The sequence below is a fragment of the Nelumbo lutea genome, chromosome 6 (genome assembly GCF_056320005.1).
Source record: "Nelumbo lutea isolate HS-2025 chromosome 6, American lotus-T2T, whole genome shotgun sequence".
NCBI lineage: Eukaryota > Viridiplantae > Streptophyta > Magnoliopsida > Proteales > Nelumbonaceae > Nelumbo > Nelumbo lutea.
Window position 1 is genome coordinate 61388536 of NC_142689.1, and position 6130 is coordinate 61394665.

Consider the following 6130-nt stretch of genomic DNA (forward strand, 5'->3'; position numbering starts at 1 on the left):
TGTTGACAGTCCAAATCTAAGCAATGGGGGAACCTCCTTCCTCTTCTTTCTTCTTCTCTTTCACTTTTCCTCACATAGAGAAATCTACCCTCTTGTATATTTTCCCTTTCTACTTCTTTCCTTTCTGGCCAAATGGGGTCATGCTTCCAAGGTTTTGGTTGGGTGAAGTTGATGAGAAGGGGATAGTTTGGTTCAGATCTTGCAAGGGATAGAGGTCTGGTTCAGTCGGGTTGCGGATGAAAAGAGAGAGCTCAAGAGGTTGGGGATGACAATGGAGGAGAGGATAGTGCTGATTCGGTTTTAGGTTGACAGAGCTAGGGTTTTAACCATGTAAGAGTGTGAGGGAGATAGAGACTTTGTCTCAGAAATGGAGGAGAGGTAGGGAGAGATAGGGAGAAAAGAATGGAGGAAGATGTCTTCGGTTCACCTTTCTTACTTGACCCTAGTGATGGAGAAGGATGCTCCTTCCACTTCTTCTTTCTTCTTCTCCTTCTCTACTTCTTTCTCCTTATCTGAAAATCCTTGATTTTGTTTTCTTTTTCATCTTTTTGACTAAGTGAAATGGAAAAGAGAGATGATGGTGTTCAGTGGAGGTTGAGGGAGATGGAGATGGGAGGTTAGAAAATGAGAGGGAGAGAGCTTGAGAGGGGTTCAATGGTGGGAGGTTAGTGAGGGAGGGAAGCTGGTCCATTTATCGAGGTTAGGGATGAGAGAAGGAAAAAGGAGGATTGAGGTTGGGAAGCTAGGGTTTGGTGGTAAGAGTGGAGACATTGGGGAGAAAGTGAGTGTAAGAGAATTTAGTTTGTCTTATAATCATGAGTTAGGGTTGGTTCGGTGGTTTTAGTCTAGTTTTATTTTTTATTTTTTTGTTTTATTTGTATTGGTTCATTCTTGAAACCAAATATTTGAGGGGTTGGTTTGATTCGGTTAGTTTGGGATGACTTGATTGGATTAGAACCGAATAAGGGGAGTTTGGTTAAGGTTTTGTTTGGTCTTGGTTTTGGTTTAAGTGTAAGGCTTAAAAGGAAGGAGGATTGGGATTTGTTGGTTAGGTTTCTTATCTTTCTTTTTTCTCATTGGCTTTGCTTCTTTGGCCGAATTAATGCTAGGGGACAACCTTCCTTAAAAGACTCCCCCTTGTCTTCTTCACTTGTGGATAAATGAGGAAGAACTTTAAACTTAAATTCCAAATTTTGAAATTGACTTGCTTAACCAAGTTTGAGAGGGAGAGAGTAGGGGTGGTGGCTAGAGTTTATTGTGTTAGGGTTTTGGGAGTGTTTTATAGAGTTTGGGCCAATCCTAGGGTGGAAAGAGAACGATGAGCTTAGATCTAAGGTTAAGAATACATCTAAGGTTGTTGGGGGGCTCTAAGTGATTTTCTAAGTGTAAGGAGATCCAAGTGAAATTTCGTCGGGAGGTCTTTTGTAACAAAATTATAAGCTCAAGGGTGGTGATATACAAGATTCAAGGGCTGGGAATAAACCTCAAGATGTTACGGTTATCTCAACCAATGAGATTGCACAAATTAGATTCTTCATAAATGGAGGGATAAAATGGAGAATTATGTAGAAAAAACTTCCATAGGGGTTTTAAGGTGTCCAAAAATGGTAAAATGAGGGTTTGATGGCCTTGGGGTGTGTTAGAGTGAAAAATCATGATTTGGATTGTATTGAGCAATGAGGGCCGTCAAATTTGGATTTTCCTAATGAAGGGGTAAAATGGTTATTTTGGATCTAAAACAATGGAGGATGATCAACTGAGATGTCTAGGAAGATGAAGGTATGGTCTAGGTGTATTAGATGGCGTACCACAATGCAGATCTTGAATTTAGATAATTACAGCTAATGAGAGCCCTCGACTTAAAATATTTGTGGGTGAGGGGTAAAATGATCATTTCAAAGTATAAAGTTTAATGGATTATTGATTGGGAGGTTTTGATGGGGTTTGGAGGCATCAGATGATGCATGATAATAGATATCTTGCATTTGGAGAGTACTAGACAATGAGGGTAGTCCATTTGGGATCTTTTAAGCAAAGGGTAAAATGATCATTTTAAAGTCTGAAATTTGATGGATCAACGATTGGGAGGTTTTGATGGGGTTTGGAGGTATTGGAAGATGCATGATGACAAAAATCTTGAATTTAAAGAATGTCGGGTGATGAGGATAGTTCATTTAGAATCTTTTTAAGTAAAGGGTAAAAAATGGTCATTTTAAGGTCTAAAGTTCGATGGATTGATGAGTGGAAGGTTGATGTAGGTTTTGATAGGGTTTAAAGGTGTTGGATGATGCATAACGACAATAATCTTGAATTTAGAGAATGAATGACGAGGGTGATTCATTTGGAATCTTTTTGGTTTAGGGGAAAAATGGGTATTTTGATGTCTAAAAGTGGGTGAATTTATGATGAAGAGGTTTTGATGGTATTTGGAGGTGTCAAATGATGCATAATGATGGATATTTCGAATTTGGAGAGTATTAGACAATGATGATGGTCCATTTGGAATTTTTTTGAACAAAGACTAAGATGATTATTTTAGGGTCTTAAATTTAATGGATTGTCGATTGGGAGGTCTTGATGGTTTTTGGAGGTGTCAAATGATGTATGACGATGAGTACTTTGAACCTGGAGGGTATTGGTTAACGAAGATGGTTCATTTGGAATATTTTTATATGAAGGGTAAAATGGTCACTTTAAGGTCTGAAATTTGACAGATCAACGATTGGAAAGTTAATGGAGGTTTTAAAGTGTTGGATGATGTATGATGATTGATATCTTGAATTTGGAGAGTATCAGGTGACGAAGACAATTCATTTGGAATCTTTTAAAGTAGAGAATAAAATGGATGTTTTGATGTCTAGTAATTGGGTGGATGGTTTATCAAGAAATTGATAAAGGTTTTGGTGAAATTTGGAGGTTTCGAATAATATGTTGCAATGAAGATTTTGAAATAGGATAATGATGGATAATAAGGATGGTTAGTTCAAAAACTTTTTGGATGAGGGTATTTTGAGGTTTGAAATTGGATAGAGGGTTGATCTAGAGTTTGGTGAAGGTTATGGTAGGATTTGATGTATCGAGAGAGGAGTCATGATCAATCTTTTTGTTAGGAAAGCAAAATGAACATTTTTAGGTCTAAAATTTTTTAACTGGTCAGCTAGGATGTTGGTGAAGGTTTTGATAAGATTTGAGTGTATTAGGAGAGTGGTGTCGTGATTGAGATCTAAGATTTCGAGAGTAATAAGTGACATGAGTGGGTGATTTGGAATCTTTCTAGATAAGGGAAAAATGGGCATTTTTGTGTATAACTTTATTGGATGGTCAATTAGGTGGTTAATGGAGATCTTGGTAGGGTTTGGATGTTGTAAAATGGTGCCGCAATGAAGATCTTAAAATAGGAAAATAACAGCCAATGAGAATGGTTGATTTGGAATCTTTTTAAATTAGGGAAAAAGTGAAGAGATTTTGGGTTGACACTTGGTAAAGTGGCACGGATTTGAATTATGCTAGGAGGGTTTAATTGTATTGGGGACATATGGATCACATGTTTTTGGCTTAGGAAGTATAATCCGGTCAAACGTATCTAAATAGAATATTTGATAGACGAATAATAAAATCAAGAAGCTTAGGAATGAAATTTGGTATGATTGGTTATTTAAAGGTTTTTCTTTATATAATGGAGTTTGATCATGTGATGGGCATGGTGATGTGGTAGAATCATGACTATCAAAAGGGAATCTTGTAAATCTAAAGATGAATTTAAGGATATTTGAGTTGAAGTTTGGTTTCCCAAGATTTTGGCATATTTTGGAGAGGTTGGTGAGGTTTGATCAGGTATCTGGAGTAGAAGAAGTGGATTAGAGAGGGGACTAAGCAAAAATCAGGTGCTAACAACCGGTATAGACACAATAGCAATAAAAATGATTATGGTGTGATTGTAGTTATTTAGTTGAGTTACATTGAGAAAGGCAACTTTATCAAGGTTATGATGGATGATGTAATTTAAAGTCTACATGCCAATTGTCAAAATAGATTGGTAAGTGAATTCATGTCATAAGAAGTTAATTAATATATACATGTTTGCGCCTCGATGATAGAAGAGTAAGTTATGGAAATCAGAAAGGGCTTATTATTGCAAAAGTATCTAAATTGGAGCATGATTGACTGAAGGACTATGTATTGGATGGAGAGAAACCTTTAGAATCCAAAACTATATGTCATGCATTGCTTTCCCCCTTGCATTCCCCAATGATTCTACAAACAAAAGGAGATGGGGAGGGGGGAGAGAGAGAGAGAGAGAGAGAGAGGAATATATATATACACACACACACAAACATGTGTATTTAGGCCTTGTTTGGATTGCTAACATGGGCCTTGTTTGGATCACTTTTTCAATTCTTACCCATTTTGAGTAAGAATTGAAAAGAAAGAATTACATGGGGGTGTTTGGGTAAAATATTCTTAGTATAAGCTTAACATTTTTTTAGAATGAAAATTGGGTTAAGGCATAAAAATCAAGTCAGCTTGCAGCATGGAGAAACAAAAATCATGCCACAAAATGCTCATTTTACTATTTCCTTTGATTTTGTACCCTCTCTTGCTCTCTCAAAACTCTTTTCTTTGATTAGACCTTCATAAATCTCTCACTCTTCAATAGGTATCCGGTAGGAGTGATCTATCACTCTCTCTATGAGATTCTACTTCTTCTTCTTCTTTTGATTTGCTTTTGCAATGTCATTTGATATGTTTTTCTACCATTTGGGGCATTAACCAGTGAAAGCAGTGATTATGTGGTTCAGGTAAAGATATTTTGTATTGTAAATTTAACCTTTTTTTATATACCACTATAATTTTTTAAACTTAAATATTTTAAAATTTTATTATAAATAATTTATATTGTAAATTTATTTATTTTTGTTTATTTTTTAATAATACTAATGTAATTTTTTAGTTTAAATATTTTGAACTGATAAACCAAACTGAAAACCAACCTAATCCGAGGTGGCCAGTTTTTATCATTGGTTGGTTGGTTTTGCCTGACCAATTCCTTAACCAACCAAGTGAATTTGGTTGGCCAAACAACTTGCAAAAGAATCAAATTGACTCACAAGCACTCCTAATTTTTGCTAAATTAATAGTTTAATCTCTAACAAATAACAATAGGTTAATCTCCAATAATTATTGAAAATTTATAGAAAAAATATATAATTATTGAAAATAAAATTATAAAGAAAATAATATAAATAAATAATAAAATGCAATCAATACAATAAATAATAAAAAATATATTAAGTTAGTTAATAAATCGTGTAAACTCCAATAATAGTTTAATCTCAAATAAATATTAATCAATAAATTATAACAAAAATGCATAATTACTAAAAATAAATTTATAATGAAAATGAAATAATTATAATAAATGAAATTTCAAAAATTGAATATCAATAATTTAGTATCCAATAATTATTGAAAATACAAAACACAATAGTACATTAATAACTACAATAATTATTAGTACATTGATAATTGATAATTGCACTTATTCTTAATAAGTGAAATAATTTTTTATAATATTAGTACATTAACAATTTTGGATATTATTCTATTTTTTAGTATCTAATAGAAATAGTATTTAAAAAAATTTATAGTATTTAATGTATTTTTTATTATTTCCATAGTATTTAAAATATTTTAAATTATTTATATCTTATATTCTAATTACCAAATATTATAAAATATATTATAATTAATTTTGTGTTATTGATAATTTTGTAAAGCTATTACATAATGTCATTATTTAATTTTTTTTGTTTCTTTAAATAATTATTAGAATATGATTAATTTTAAATTTTTTGATAACTATAGTATTTCAAAATTAGTTATTTACAATAAAATTTAGTTATTAAATGATATCATTATTTAATATTTTAAAATATCAATTATTTATAGAATTTAATAATCCATAAAATTATAATTTATACTATTGTTACATAATTTCGTTACTTTAACTATTTAAGAATTATCTATGTTAAATATATCAATATTTAAAATATTTAGTCATTCAAATATTTAAATATTGTATAAAAATATTGATTTTTTTTGTTATTTAAATTTAATTAATTTAGAGTTG